This window comes from Mandrillus leucophaeus, unplaced genomic scaffold (genome assembly GCF_000951045.1).
Source record: "Mandrillus leucophaeus isolate KB7577 unplaced genomic scaffold, Mleu.le_1.0 Scaffold757, whole genome shotgun sequence".
NCBI classification, from domain to species: Eukaryota; Metazoa; Chordata; class Mammalia; order Primates; family Cercopithecidae; genus Mandrillus; species Mandrillus leucophaeus.
In genome coordinates, this window is record NW_012108219.1 from 778,670 (window position 1) to 795,383 (window position 16,714).

General features: G+C 36.2%; 1 protein-coding gene across 1 annotated transcript in view; it reads left to right on the forward strand.

Moving 5' to 3' along the window:
• Window positions 1-16,714, forward strand: part of BBS9 (Bardet-Biedl syndrome 9) — a 527,217-nt gene that overhangs the window by 342,912 nt on the left and 167,591 nt on the right. The window lies entirely within an intron of this gene.

A 16,714-nucleotide genomic window follows, 5' to 3' on the forward strand; every position in this document is an offset into this window, starting at 1 on the left:
GTGTCCATGTGTTCTCATAAACAGGCACATTTTTGAGAGACAGTCTAGTCAGGTAATGCATGCTGTGCAGAAATGGACAGCAGCTTGTCTGTCTGATCTTTCCTCCTTAAAAGGCTCAGAAACTAAAGGCACTGTTATGAGAGGAGTTGGAAGAAGTGGGGAATTAAGAGACTTCTTTTGGGACCTAGTTAAGCAGAGTTGATATTGTCTTACTTTTGAAATACCAAGTGGGCCTTGCTGTATTTTATTTTAGTGTTGAGCTTCAGATACCTAAGCCAGTGTCTTTTGCTGCTCACTTATGAGATCCAGCTTGACCTTACAGTGGCAATCATGTTAAGAGAGAACAAACTAAAGTAAGCACAAACAGAAACTTAGAATTAGTTCTAACGAAATGTGGATCTAATTTTTTACATTAAAATAAAACAAAAAGGAAGGCTGACTTTAGGTAACATTTATCAAATTTAGACTAAAATAAACCAAGAAGTTTATAAGGTCCAGTTTGTGGAGTAAAATATTGGCATGAAGAGAATGGAAACATTGCATGTAGGAAAATGTACGGGAGTAGAATTAGAGAAGGAAAAATCACTAGTCATGACCCGATGTTACTACAGCCACACCAGCTTACTTATAATAGGAATTCAGTGTGTTACAACAAAGAGGGTTCTGTAAATGCACCATGATAAAAATGGCAAATATTTATAATAGCTGCTATTTTTTGAGCACTTACTGAGTGCCAGCTATTGCTAAGCTCTTTACCTACATTATCTCAATTATTTTAAAGGGTTCTGTTGTACAGAGGGACTCTGTAATTTTTTGCCCTCAATAACTTAATACTTTTAAAGAGCATTTCTTTATGTAAACACTTCCCCGTGGATTTGGGATTCTAGGAAATAAATGGGAAAGTATTAGCTAACCTTGTACAAGAGAGAATGATGGTGTTGGGCATATGCTATAAACTCTCCCCAGATTTCCCAAACTGTGATCCAAGGAATATTCTTCTGGGAGATATTAATAGATGTTCTGTAAAAAATGGGTTTTGAAGCACTGCATTCTGTATCCTTCTGCTGGGGATTCACTAAGCCACATTGGGGTGTTAAAGGATCTGAGAAGTTCTGCTTTAAAAAAAATATAATGGAGTTTTTTAAAAACGATGTTTACTAATTCCTTAATTTAAGTACAGAACACCTTGAGAGGTGTGGTCAGGGAGGGAGGATTGGAGAACATTCCATGAGTGCCTAGTTGGTATTGGGAGACAATTCTGCTGGGTGTCTTCTGTTTCTGCGCATCTTGCGAGCAGAAACACTGATTGCCTTTGTTCTGTACTGTATTTTCAAGAAGGATATTTTATAGAGAATACCCTTGGACAATAGAGGTAGTATCTCCCTGCAGAGCAGAAGGTAGGTTGTTTACTATCTAGTACAACAAAGACAATCGATCCTTCCAGGACAAAGTTTAAGCATGATTACTGACCATTATAAAAGATTGGGGTTCCCTAAGCTCAGAGTTCTTCTCCTGTCACACAACCCCTCCGCATGTGCAGATGTCACCATTTTGGCCCTTTTCACATTACCTGTGGGAATTTGGGCTCAGGGAACTGGCACAAATGCTGACGTTCTGGGTACTGTGGTTGCTTTAAGGAGTAAAATTTTTTTCCCCTGACCTAGCAGTCTTGAATCTTTTGCAAGCATCAGTGAAACCATGGCAGATAAACTTGTTAACTTGCAATTAGAGTAAAATCTTACACCTTTCACAATTCCTGAAGGGTTGGGTGGAGTAGGGTGAGAGATAAGAATACAGTGACTGGGGCAAAGCTGTGGAGAGTGGAGAAAACACAAGACTGCGAAGTGAAGCATCTTCCAAACAGTCTAGACTATTGACTTTCCTGGCAATGTTGCTCCTTTGAGCCAATTAATCTCAGTTCCTATAGCTTTCCTTTTAGGTTTTATTGACTAGACATCTATTATGTTTTGCTACTGTTCTTTTCTGTGCTTGATTTTTCCAGGTATAGAATTTCTGTTTATATAATGAAACACCAAATGGTGCTGGATGATTAGTTTTACAGCTCTTGTACATTTAGGGAAAGAAAGACTAGGCAATTTACTCTGCTTGACAATTTACACGGGTTTTCTGATGTAATCATTCACATCATTCAGGATTTTGGTATTGTTACTCTGAAATTTACATGTGAAGAAATTTGATGCTCTATGAGGTGGTTCTTATAATATTCATTGCTATCATTTATGGAGTACTTACTAAACACCAGCTACTGTGTAGCTAAGTATAGGATATTTTCTTATTTAATCCTCATAATGACCCTAACTAGTTACTATTATTATCCTTATTTTATGCATGAGGAAACTGATAACCAGAGAGGAAGTGATCACCCCCAGGTCATGTAATTAGTAGAGCTATGATTTAAATACACGTATGTACGTATGACTTCAATATCCAGTTTTCTCTGTTCCCCTCCACCGTCTGCCAAATTAAAGTTTTATGGCATTATTTGGCTTGAGCTGAGGGTGACCATGTAGTTAGAATCCAAACTAGACATTTTGGAGAGGAAAGGGGAACAATATTAGTAATTGCACCAGGGCAACAGGTATAGTCCAGACTGTCACAGAAAAACAGGGTGTATGTTCATACTACTGTGCAAATGAAATACCCAAGTAAATAGTAGGGTAGATTTTAGTCACAGTTGTGCAATTGATTTTTAACAGGCGTGGTTCTAGGATATTATCCCCATTGAGTCAATATGCTAAATTCAAATAATTTTAAATTTTTTTTGCACTTTTAAAAGTATTTTATTGCCAAGGTAGACCCACCCTTATTGACAGTTCCAATATAGATAAAATGTATTACTGCACATCCTTTTCTCACACCTCAGTGTTTTGTGGGTTTCCAGAACTTAGTGCAGTCCAAAGTAAAGGGAATATTTATGACATTTTTCAAAGCAAAACAGGAGATAATCATTCTTTTCTCTCTTCTTCCACCCCCTCGAACTGAAGAACATGATTGACTTGGCTTTATAGGGTACACATTCCTCATCTAGATGAAACCCAGCTGAGGATGGAAAATTGCAACACTATCTTGTCCTCCTAATGTCAACTGACAAAGGATAAGATACTTAAACTTTGCTTTCCTTGACATCGTTTTCAGTGAGCGTTCTAACAAAGAGAGAATAATAATTAATATACAGATCTATAATAACTGTGATAGTTTTCTTGTGGTTTATACATAATTGTTTAATTGGCCTCTACAGGCTATTATGGTGGTTTTCCGTTGATTTTTGTTGTTGTTGTGCTACTTGTTAGAAATTTTTGGCGTTGGTGTTAGGCTAGCTTTGTAAATGCATATTGTGCATTTTTCCACACTGAAATGTTTTTGAAGGGTATATTCTGTGAAATGATTCTGTGGTCAAATGATATTTCTTTTAGAGATTAACAATACACATATAAGCATGTTAAAGACTAGGTGAAGTCCTAGAGTGCTAGAAATAGTTTATTCACTTTGTTTAGTCCAGCATTTCCCAAACTTAGACACTGAGTGCTTTTTTTAGTGGAGTACGTGTCAACTTTCCATGGAAGCACACTTTGGAGCACACTGGCATATGTGTAGCAGTTTTCTTTCTTTTTTAAAAAAGGCCACCTTTATTTGTTGCTATATCTCCTTTTATTTTATAATTTTGTGTCGCCACTCTCTCCCCTTTTTTGAGTAGCTTTTGGCTTGAAATAAAAAAAAATCAGCCAGAAGTGTTATTTATCAAAATTACTCTAATTCATTGTACTCTGAATCTCCTTTTTCCTGCCTACTATGATTTGCTTTGTTCCTTTTTCAAACCTTTTACTTTAATGTTTGCATCATTTATTTTTATTCTTTAAGAACACTGAAAGCATTTAAGGCTATGAATTTGTGTTTGAGTATGGCTTTGCCAACATACCACATTTAAGTGTGGTGATGTTGCAGTTTGGCTTGGTGAAAATAGCATTGGCTTAGGAAACAGCTAGATGTTTACTAGGATCCTGCGATGGATTCCATAATCTTGAGCTTCAGTTTCTGCATTATAAAATGGGGCTAATAATACTTTTCAGAAATGAAAAAAATAAATTTATTTATTTATTTTTTTCTGTAGAGTTCATAGCATAGTACCGAAAAGGGAGATGGTTGACCAATGAATGCCTTTCTTTATTAATTTTATGTTTTTATAAATACTCTGTAATTTCAATTTTGATTTAGTTTTGTCACAGTGGTTTTATAGTAGCTGTTTACGAGAGTAACTTTACTTGCCAAATAGCGAAGTTAAAAAACCTGTAATTTTGTTAACTGAATTTCATTTTTTTCTGAGACCAGCTTCTCTATGGGAAGGGAGAGTTGTCTTTAGGAAGCTCTAAGTGTGCATTAGCTTGTGGCCCATGAGGAAAGGGTCTTTTCCCCACAAAGTCAGGTCAATTTAAAAAAATTGATGTATGGGTCTTACTGGTACCAGGGAGAGTGCTACTAGGATGGGCCCAACCTGGACTACATGCTCAGGCAGGTGGCCATATAAGGTTAGTCTTGTTACCAATAAGCAGACTAACACAGATGCATAGCAATTAAAAAGCAGCAGTGAAAAAAGATAGTCAATATGGTCTCCCTGCAATCAATTAACTGAAATTCATGTATTCACTCACTTACTCAAAAGATGTTGAGAGTCTGCTCTGTCAAACAGTATTTAGGCACTTTGGTTTTCTCAGTAAACAAAAAGATGATCACGGACTTCATAGGACTTAGGTTCTACTAAACATTTTTCTTATTTATTTGTTAATAATTATGTTTGTTCTCACTAGATATAAATTCCATGGACTCAGCAGCTTTTTTCTTGTTCTCTACTGTATCCCTAGCATCTAGAAAATAGTTGGTATGTTATAGCATCTCGATAACTGTTTGTTGTATAGAGGAAACTTGGGTACTCTTCTGGGTGAATGAGAAGTCTTGTTTTACTTTGCGGCCTAGTCACTTATGTGGACGGAACTTATTTTATCTCATATCAATTGTTTATCAAAAGCAGTGGATAAAAGTGGATAAAAGTCCAGATTCTAGAATTTGTCCTTCATGTTTTTCCTCGTCTCTACTTCTTTCCTCTATCAATCTCATGTGGATTTAAAATATGATAAAATCTGGGACAATGTTTTTCTTACCCACCAGTGGCCAACAGACAGTGGAAATTGAATAAACACTTAATAAATGAGTGTTTCGATCATAAGAAACAGGGCATGTCTACCTCTCCCTTGTTGACTGTTTGCACAGTTGGGATTTGCAGTCTTCAATGAACATGGAAAGAGTTGGACATAGGTGTTTGTGAGGGACAAGAGAAACATTTGACAATGGTACTGGCCTGTCATGGTGGCTCACGCCTATAATCTCAGCATTTTGGGAGGCCGAGGTGGGTGGATCGCTTGAACTCAGGAGTTCGAGACTAACTTGGGCAGCATGGCAAAAGCCTGTCTCTGTGGAAAAAAAAAAAAAAATTTTTTTAAAATTAGCCAGGCATGGTGCCATGTGCCTGTAATACCAGCTACTTGGGAGGCTGAGGTGGCAGGATTACTTGAGCCTGGGAGGCAGCGGTTGCGTTGAGCCAAGATCATGCCACTGCATATTCCAACCAGCCTGGGCTATAGAGTAAGACCCTGTCTCAAAAAAAAAAAAAGGCACTGGTTACCTGAGAAAGCCATTCTTGTCCAATAAAGAAGTGACTACTGGTATTTTGGGTCTGGATTGATGTAGATTTTTAGCTGGGTGAAGGCAGTGGATTTTGGTGGAAATCTTTTTTGAACTTCCAGCTTTCTCTGCTAAATGTGGCTCTCCTAGTCAGAGTCTGCTGTGATCTGAATGTTTGTGCCCTTCCCATCAACCCCAAATTCATATTGAAACCTAATGACCAATGTGATGGTGCTAGAAGATGGAGCCTTAGGGAGGTGATTAGATCATGAGAGTGGTGCTGTCACAAATAGGATCAGTGCCTCCATAACGAGGCCCCAGAGAGTTGCCTTGCCCCTTTTACCATGTGGGGACACAGCTAGAAGGTGCCATCTATGAACCAGAAATAGGGCTGTCATCAGACATTGAATTGTTAGCACTTGTATCTTGGAATTCCCAGCCTCCCATACTGTGAGAAATAGATTTCTGTTGTTTATAAGTCATATATTTATGTGATATTTTGTTTTTGATGTTTTGCTATAGCAGCCCAAATGGACTAAGAAAGAGAATCACATGTTTAATGGAAGTTATTCCTGATGTGTGGTGGATATAATACACCATGAATCATCATACTTTGCACTGCCTTGTAACTGGGCATCTTTTTATAATATATGCTTTTGCGGGAATGAACATTGAAATAGGAGAAAAGAGCAAATCAAGCACCACTTGATAGTTACCATGTCAACTGAAAAGTCCCTCGTATTTGTCCTTTTAATGAGCACCAGTGAAAGAGTATTTTATAATATCCCCAAGAAACTCATTCTAGTTTGTTAAACATTTTTGCCAGGATTTTTTTTTCTTAAATTACTCTCAAAACTCTATTTTGCAGTGTAATTACATTATAATGTGATTTTATACATCTTCTGTTTCTTTTATGATAAACCTAAGGGGTTCCATAGAAAACTAGCTAATATCATTCAATTTAAGGTGTTCTTTTTGGCCGTTAGGTTAAAGTATTAAATGGTTGAGACAACTTTATCTTTTTGTTGTTTTAGAAGAAATAATTTAGCACATAAAAACTGCACCTGGAAAAGAAAAGTTGTATATGTTGTTATTCAAAATGGAAGATGATTTGAAATCCAAACTATATCATTTTTATTAGGCCTATAGAAGAGTTACTTACGAACATTTCCAGGCAAGTTTTTATGATAAGCATGCTTTTCCTTTTTTTCAAGATATTTTCCCTCATTTGTATCATATTTGGAACGTCATGCCCTAAAAGTTTCCCCTACATGATTTCAGAGTTAAGAATCCTTTTACTTGCTAGTTTCTTCTCTCCCTCATTCTCTCCTGGGACACTCATCTATTCTATAATTCAGACCCTCGGTTGAAAAGGAACTGACATATATGTGACTAAGAGAGGACTTATGTATTCCTTGAGGCATGGTCTATCAATCACCTAGCCACTTTACCTGAAGGCTGAAAACTGTGAATCATTTCCTCCAGTGCCACATGCTAGGAGGCACTTGATTTAGGAATATGGGTAATGTGGGCTATAATTAACTCTTTTATATATTTCTGTTCTTTGTTTTAACATATGGCATATAATTTTATACTAATTGCAGAGATAGGCAATTAAAATTTTGCATTTGCTGGTATCACAAGTCTTTCATTAATGGGTATACATAGTTACATGAAAACACATGTATATTAATCAATAATTTACCTTCAATCACAGTCATCTGTATAGTGCCTTTCCTCTGATACCTCATTGGTAGAGGACAATTTGGCAACGAGAAAGCAACAGTTGTTACTGATTTTGCTTTGTTTTGGCAGAGTTGCAACAATTTTCCCATACCCTGATCCAGTAGAGATATCAGATAGATTTCTATACTGTACCTGCATTTGAAATTTCCTCTGTTTTTATTTTGAGTATTTTTTTCCATCAGCTTGTAACATCGTAACATTGATTAGTGCAAGTAATGTATTATTCATGCCATTCTGGTTTCATTCCATTAGTGCTATCAGCATTAGTATTCAGTCTAAGAGATACAATTATGTCAAGAACCCTCTGGATCAGCTAGTCTTGTTTTGCATTTGTTTCACATTCATAGAAGAGACTTCTTTGTAATCTTTTTATTTTGTTGATGTCAACTGGAATGAAATAAGAGAGTAATATGAGGTTGATGTAAATATAATCTTATAATTTTTTATTTTACTAATAATCATTATGTAAAATTTGAAAAATTTGGAATGCATGAAACTTGGAACTGTATAAGTAGGAAAATAAATTCATCTGTATTTTCATCATCCTATTGACAAGTTGATTTTACTTTCTAGTCTTTTTTAATTTCTTAAAGTTCATGTTGTATATGCAGTTTTGAATATTGGTTTTTAGCATTACATGATGCATATTTTGCCATATAACATTTTTAAACGTTGATTTTTGATGAATATATACATTGTATCATTTTCAACCATTCTCAATTTTCAAATATTTTTTCATAGTTTATTTTTTATCAATAAAATGATGGACATCTTGGTTTATAAATCTTTGACCATGTCTCTGGTTATTTCCATAGGATAGATTTCTAGAAGTGAAATTATTGGGCCAAGAATATTAGCCTTTAAAAAATTCTTGATACATATTGTCAAGCAACTTTCTAAAAACACTGAATTATAATTTCCTGTTTGCTAAAAAAAAACCTCCCCGTTTTAGCTTATGTTGCTGTAAAGTCATTTTTTTATTTAATGTGTATCTGTCTTTTTAGTAATATATTCATTAAAATAGACAAGTTAGGACATCATTAGATTACTAAGCAACCAAAGCAACTCAATGGATAGCCTTCTAATGCTGAAAGCCACCGGACATTTTGGTGGGCCATCTTTTCTTAGTGTGTAATTTTTGATGAGTTATGTTGCTAGATCCTGTAGCTAAATGTTTGAATGGAAATATGGTGTAGGGATCTGAGCATTCAGATAGATAACAACAGTTCTGTAAGTCTGCTGTGGAAAAATGAGAGCTGCTGTCTGCTACTTCGCCAATAATAACTGAGAGCTCATTGTGTTTCACCTGCATTTTTAGCACTTTGTAGAACCATTTAGTGACTTAATTTTGTATTTATAATTATGTCAAAATTAGTACAAAGTCTAGATAATCTAATCAAAACAAGTTACATTTGAAATAACACACTGCTGCTCATTTTCTTATTGGATCTTGAAGAATGGAGTCTAAAATATACAATGATGGTCATGACATATTATATGAATTTAATGTAATATTGTGGCTTTGACCTCATGAAATATGCAGAAAGTGCTAAGTTCAAAGAAAATGTTTAAAGTATTGTGACTCCATTACTTCATTTTAGCCTTCTATCACAAGGCATTTTAAGGAATATTAGGAAATCTTACCTCCTTTATGAAGATTACATAAAATGAATAATGATTTCTGTTCCTCTACCCAATTTGCCTGGAATATAATTTTATTGAATTATAAAGTAACCCTAAAATTTAGGTATAATAAATACTGCATGTTGAGAGGGCCATTTGATTGGTGGTCTTTTTAGTTGAACACTTCTCTGTAGGTTCTGCATTGGTTGATGTCTTATTGATGGTAAAAGGAAGGAAAAAGGAAGCATAGGGATTATCAGAATACTTAGAGTCATCAAAAATTCTCTGTATAAAATTTACTGGCTATATGACCTTTGTTAATATTGACTGGCTATATGACTTTTGTTAATATCCAGGATTTGTTAAAGCTTTGATACTTTATAAGTACAATTTCTTGTCTGTTAATGAGGAATGACGTTACCTCAAAGATTGAATTGAATAATGAATAAAATATCCCTTTTGCAGACATTCCTTAATAAAAGTGTGTTAATTTCTTATCCTTGTATGTAAAATATGTGGAAGATTAGGTCTAGACCAAAGACTCCATTGAAAGGAACTAAATCCATTAAGTATGCAGCACTCAGAAAAGAAATGCCTTCAAAAATGCTTTTTCTCCTTGCAATATAGATGCATCAGTAGATATTGAATTAAGTACCAACCATAGTATGTGGGTTGGCAACATCCTGTGTTTGCTACTGTTGGAACCAGTTTTCCCCATTTGCAGGAATCACAATAATAAAGATAATATTCACAAAATAGCAGTGCATATTTTATGGAGATATATTTTTCATAAAGGCCATTCAGTTGGTTCCAAGAGGGTTTGTTGTGTTCTCTTGTGACACTGAGTTTTTGGTCCCTTGTGCTTCAGATGTGTGAAAACTTTTGTGTTCATTATTCTCAGTGCTGAATATTAGCCACTCCTCACAGTGAAGCAAGAGTACTCTGAAGAATTATCAGTGGATTCCTTGGGCCAGAGGTATCACCAAGTGTTTACTTGGGGGAGGTGGCTTTGGTCTTCCCATGACCTTTAGCAGCCTTCCCCAATTCTTTGAGATAGAGTGTTAATGTATTTGTAGTTTTTTTTTGTAAAGTGCTATGCAAGTGCAACTTCAGGACAAGTCAGTCCGCTAACTTCTAAGTAGTTTGCTGTACTGAAGCTGGAGCCAACACAGTTTGGGCTGCCGTACTTAAGCAGGGGTTGTTGATTTGCCATTACCTACTGTGTTTCTGCTACTTAATGATTCCCTGAATTCTGGAGATGTGGGAGCCCTGTAGCAAAAACATATGCCATTACTATTGCTAGTGATGTGAACTTAGATCATGTTTTTGCATTATGAAATAAGTGTGTTATAGTGTACTTGATGAAAGATGCTCATCTGTTAAAATTTGTACTTTGTTATTATTAATGATTAATGTAATAGCCCTTTGATCACTGCCCCAACTTTGAATCATCTGTCTTCTAACTTCAGGTGATCATTCCTCAGAAAGTTAGTTTCCTAAGGATTATATAACTGATTCTTGTAATTACATTGTTTATATTCTCAAACTCTTATAGTAGAAATAATGAATAAAAACATTTCATTTTTCAAGTTCAAACCAAAGGTTCTGAACTCGTTGAAATTATTTAAAATGAATTTATTTGTTAAGATTTGCCTCCATTGCCAACTCTCATTGAAGTCAGACTGTTCTCTCTGCCATCAACATTTTAGATCCACCTTGACCATGATATTTATAACGCTGTGTTGCAGCTAGTTGACTACACATCTGTTTTGTTAATAAAGCTGTGAGCTGCTTAATGGAAGGGGACATGTCTTCTTCATTGATACCCCTAAATGTTAATAAGTGTTCTCATTGTTAATAGATGCCAGATAAATGTTCTCCAAATTATCTTGAATTGACTTAAGCATGGAATACTATATAAAACACATAAGTAATAAAGCATTAGCCATCTGAGATAATTTCTGTGTAACCTGACTTGTGACTGTGACATAGTTGATTTAACATGAAGTTTGGTGGTGAGATTTGTACATAAGTGAGGAAATTTAATATATGATTTAAAATATCAGGGATTAAATAAAGGAAAAAGAAACTATCTATAGCTTGTAAGTGGACCAGTCTTTTGGAATCTATCTGTCCATCACAGGCTTGTCTCTGCTTTAGGCCCATCTTAGACATTTAATCATTGTCTAGAAGGAGAATTAGAAACCATCTAATTCAGGTTATTTATATTGAGGTAAATTGAGTTAAGATAAACTGAAACTTGCCTTGGTATTTAACCTCTTTGGAGTCAGAGCATGGCTCACCCTTTGTGAAAGGCCACACAGTTGACCTCTCTGCTCCCCACACCAGTCTTCTTTCCAAACAGCGACCTGAGAGTGATCATCAATTAGAACCAAGTGCTATATCAGGTTAACTCCAGGGTATTTTTAATGGATACATAGAGAAGCATCAGAGTGGTATCTGTCAGACACATTTCCAATTCTAGAGGGACAATTCTTTTGAATTTTACATAAATTCTTTACCTGGAAACACAGATTGATTTATATTGAAGATTACTACTACATGAGAAGTGACAGCTTCTTAGACAACAGTGTGTATATGTTCAGCATATCTTTAAGAACAGCTTTTGGGCAGTGCCTCATGCCTGTAATCCCAGCACTTTGAGAGGCCAAGGTGGGCGGATCACCTGAGGTCAGGAGTTTGAGACCAGCCTGGCCAACATGGTGAAACCCTGTCTCTACTAAAAATTAAAAAAAAAAAAAAAAAGCATTAGCCAGGCACTGTGTTGCATACCTGTAATCCCAGCTACTCGAGAGGCTGAGGCAGGAGAATTGTTTGAACCCGGGAGGCAGAGGTTGCAGTGAGCCAAGATCCTGCCACTGCACTCCAGCCTGGACAACAGAGTGAGACTCTTGTCTCAAAAACAAAACAAGCAAACAAAAAACCCACAGCTTTTGTACAGCTGTTTTGAACAGGTTTTGTAACGTATTCAACGAGTATTTTTGCTGGACATAGTGTTAAGTTTTGAAATATAGAAATGAAAAACACGTATGCTCTCTTCTTTTGTAATTCTAACCCACTGTCAATAAAATGCAAAAAAGCATATTATAACACCTGGTGATAAGTGCCAAAATAAGCATATTGTGGTGTTTTTATTTTAAAATACCACAGAACTAAACCAATTGGCTATCTATATATAAAAAATACAATTGGATCCTTACCTCATACCATAAACAAAAATAAATCCTAAGTAAATTAAATGCCTAAATGGGAAACATATAACTTTTACAAGAAAAGGGAGAAGCATATATTTTTAACCTCAGGGTAGGCAAGGACTTCCTAAACAAGTTATAAAAAGCACGGCCAACCTTTAAAATCAGAGATTGATAAATTTGACTAAATTGAAATGCAATTTTTGTATAACAAAGGAAACCAGCAACAAAATTAAGACAAGATAATTTTTAATTCATTCTACCAGGAAAGGATTATGTAAAGAATCTGACATAATTAAGAATCTGACATAACAGGTCCAGTAGAAAAATTAGGCAAAGGGTATGTGTAGAAAATTCTGGATGAGAAAATGTGAGCCGCCAAAAGACATTGAAAGATGCTTAACCTTGGTAGTAATCAAAGAAGTATAAATTAAAACGCATAGGGAAAATCCGTTTCATACATATCAAACTGAAGAAAAAGGGAAATTTCTGATAGGATGAAGTGTTGGCAAGTACATGGAGCAATGACAAATTCCCATACACCACTTGTAGGAGCACAATTAGATACAGTATTTGGAGAGCAGTTAAATGAGAGAACTTGGGCTATATACACACTAATATTTAAAGCAGTCTCAAAAATACAATGCTGAGAAAGAAACACAGAGGATATTCATTTTACAAAACTGGCGAATGTTCTCGTATACTGTGCTATTCTCTTCTTTCATTGAAACAGTTAGTTCAGCAAGTTATGATGACCAAAGCTGATGAAGGAGTCACTTACAACCTTAGTTCGTCATATTTGGTAGGTGCCCGCAGGATTTTTATCACTTTCCCAGTGCTTTGCTAGATACGTCACCAAGAGTAAACACAAAGTGTTCAAGCTTTTTGGACTGATTTACAAGCAGCCAAAAATGCCTGTATTCTTGTTCAAGCTTTAAGGACCATTCAGCCCTAAAGCCTGGGGCCAGCTCAGGTCTGAGTGACATGCTACGCGGGGCCCTAGTTTTTTTCCCTGGGCCAACTGGGAAGAACTATTTCACCTTTTCTTACTGCTGCTCACATGGCCCTGCTATTCCTATCTTTGTTCTCCCCTTTTGGAATCAGTTTATTTCTTGCAAGAATTACCTCATGGGGTGTTGTGATTTTTGAGTGATTATGTGAGCTCTTACTACTTTCTGCGTATATCAAACGGATTTCTCTGAGTTTCAAAGAATTGCATTTTACTACATTATTTGGGGAGAAATGCTATTATTTTTTTGATGCCACCCATGATTTCATAGATTTCTACATTTCCCTTCCCAGCTTTCATTATTTCAGACTGAAGCATTTCTGTCTCCATAAGGCTGTGCCCACATCCACTTTTTCTCTTTTTTATCACTTTTTTTTTTTTTGACGGAGTCTCGCTTTGTCGCCAGGCTGGATTGCAGGGGCACAATCTTGGCTAACTGCAACCTCCGCCTCCCGGGTTCAAGCAATTCTCCTGCCTCAGCCTCCTATGTAGCTGGGATTACAAGCGTGCGCCACTACGCCCAGCTAATTTTTGTATTTTTAGTAGAGACGGGGTTTCACCATGTTGTCCAGGATGGTCTTGATCTCCTGACCTAGTGATCTGCCTGCTTCGGCTTCCCAAAGTGCTGGGATTACAGGCGTGTGCCACCGCCCCCGGCCTTTTATCACTTCTTAAAGGAAAACCTTTCTAGAGGAAGAAAAGATAAATCTGTCTTTTCTGATACCTAGGGTAGGGCACAAGGATTGACTGTGAGGTAGCAAGGCAAGTGAGTCAACTTTAGTGTTTGGGTTTTGCGTGAGATGCTTGTCTAGAACAGTACACTGTATACCAGGAGAAATTTGATATGAAATAAGATAATGTTTCCTTGTAGTGTAATGCAAAAAGTCTTAGACGTTAGGGCTGGCAGTTTTCCAGCTTTGTGATCATGGAAAAAACACTTACAAAAACTCTTGATCTTGGAAAAGACTCGTAAAAATTCTAAGCCATAGTTTCATCCATTGAAGTTTGGAAATAATAAAGCTTATCTCATAGATTTGTGTAATTTAATTTATTTGAAGATGCATTATAAGTTATAAAGTACCATACACATTTGAGATATTAGTGTTATCAATATTTTTCTGAATGATGCCTTACATTCTTTTGATCTTGTTTGCCCTCATCAGTACATGGTGTCAGTATGTTCTTAGTTCAGTACAGAGTAACAGTCATCCCTATTTTCTTACTGGCTTTTGTTTTCTAAAGAAAGGGTAGTTTTTGTTTTTGTTTTTGTTTTGTTTTGTTTTTGTTTGTTTTTTTGTTTTTTGTTTTTTGTTTTTTTTTGAGACGGAGTCTCACTCTGTCACCCAGGCTGGAGTGCAGTGGCCGGATCTCGGCTCACTGCAAGCTCCGCCTCCCGGGTTCACGCCATTCTCCTGCCTCAGCCTCCCGAGTAGCTGGGACTACAGGCCCCACCACCTCGCCTGGCTAGTTTTTTGTATTTTTTAGTAGAGATGGGGTTTCACCGTGTTAGCCAGGATGGTCTCGATCTCCTGACCTCGTGATCCACCCGTCTCGGCCTCCCAAGGAAAGGGTAGTTTTAAATTTTCATAAATGCATTACAGCTGGGGGCATTCCTTTTAACACGTAAAAATTATTAAATATGCAATGGTGCTTGGTGGGGATGCTACTGTGTAGCACATGGAAGGTCATGGGCCACAGCTTACAGTTTTGAGGGACTGCACTCAGGTTTATTGAAGCTGTGCTTAAAGTTTTGAAGTCAAGAAAGGGAAGCTGTCAGAATTTTGAATTTCCTTCCTAAACAAGTCATTTATCAAGAACCTGAAAACGTACTGAATTCCAACACTTTATGTTAATTGATGTTAGAGAAACATAGGGAATTTTTGAATATGGAAAAATTTCAGAGTCCATCAGTATACCATTGCATGAGGTAGGCCAAGCTCATATGAAGCATAGGATCTAGTGCATGGTGTATGCCATTTAGCAGCAATATAATTTATAATTTAATAAATGGGCATGATTGACAGCAATAGAAGTTAGAAGAATGGTTGCTTTTGGGGAGGGAGAGGCATTAACTAGAAAAAGAAATGTGAGAACTTTGAAGGGTGATGGAAATATTCCATATTTTTAGTGGGGTATTAGTTATACAGGTAGATATATTTGTCAGAATTCACTGAACTGAGAACTTAAAATCTGTGCATTTTCTGAACTCTTCAACAAAAAAAAAAAAAAGAAAAAGGTTGAATTGGAAAAAATTATTAAGCATGAAAGCAATAATCGAGTGGCTATAGATTGTTATGTAACAAGTAGAACATCTAATTGTGAGAGAAAGCAGAGTAAAAGAATCATCAACATAGGCTGGAGTGGAGTTAATTCAGGAATGCTCCCTATTTGTGAGTGTATGAGCTGGGTTTTGGGGAAAGGATGAGCTGTAGATTAGCCAAACAAAAACAAAAACAAAAACAAAGACAAAAAAACAAACGGTGGGGAGAAAGGTCTTTCAATCTTTCAAATCTTGGAAACCATATCCCCAAGGGCTCAGAGGGAGCAGGATACAAACTGAGGCAAGACGCCAGATTGATTTGCAAACAATATTTAATGTTCATTTTTAGGTTTGTTGTTTTAATTCATCTATTCATAAAATGAAAATCACAATAATACCTTGTGGAAACTTAATTCATCATTTAATGATATTTTGGATTATTACTACATAAATTATATATATTTCTTTAGAATGTTCTTTCTGAGATCTTGAGCACTCTGGTTAGTAAAGCCTGAAAGCTTGAAAGCCCACATTTGCAGTTATATTTATAATATCTCTATTAAATCAGGAAGTTAATGTTTGCATGGTTGTTAGCCCATTTAATTCCAACTAATGTATGCTTTCATGACTTTTGTTTTATCTCATTACCTTTTTGATTTAATTTCTTTCCTAAGAATCCGTTATGAGGACTTGGACTCTGTGGAGCTCAGAAAGTTTAGGATGTGTTAAAGGAATTCCCTGTATACGTTATCTCAACTCAAAGATTGCCCATCAATTATAGCAATGTTTTCAACCATCCCTGGCATACACTTGTTTTTTTTTTTTTTTTGGGACAGAGTCTTACTCTGTCACCCAGGCTGGAGTGCAATGGCATGATCCCAGCTCACTGCGGCCTCCGCCTCCTGGGTTCGAGCCATTCTTTTGCCTCGGCCTGCCCAATATCTGGGACTACAGGTGCCCGCCACCACGCCTGGCTAATTTTTGTATTTTTAGTAGAGACAGGGTATCACCATGTTGGCCAGGCTAGTCTCAAACTCCTAACTTTAATTTTTTTTTTAAAATTTATTTATTTATTTTTTCTTTATTTTTATTTTTTTTTATTATTATTATACTTTAAGTTCTAGGGTACATGTGCATAACGTGCAGGTTTGTTACATATGTATACTTGTG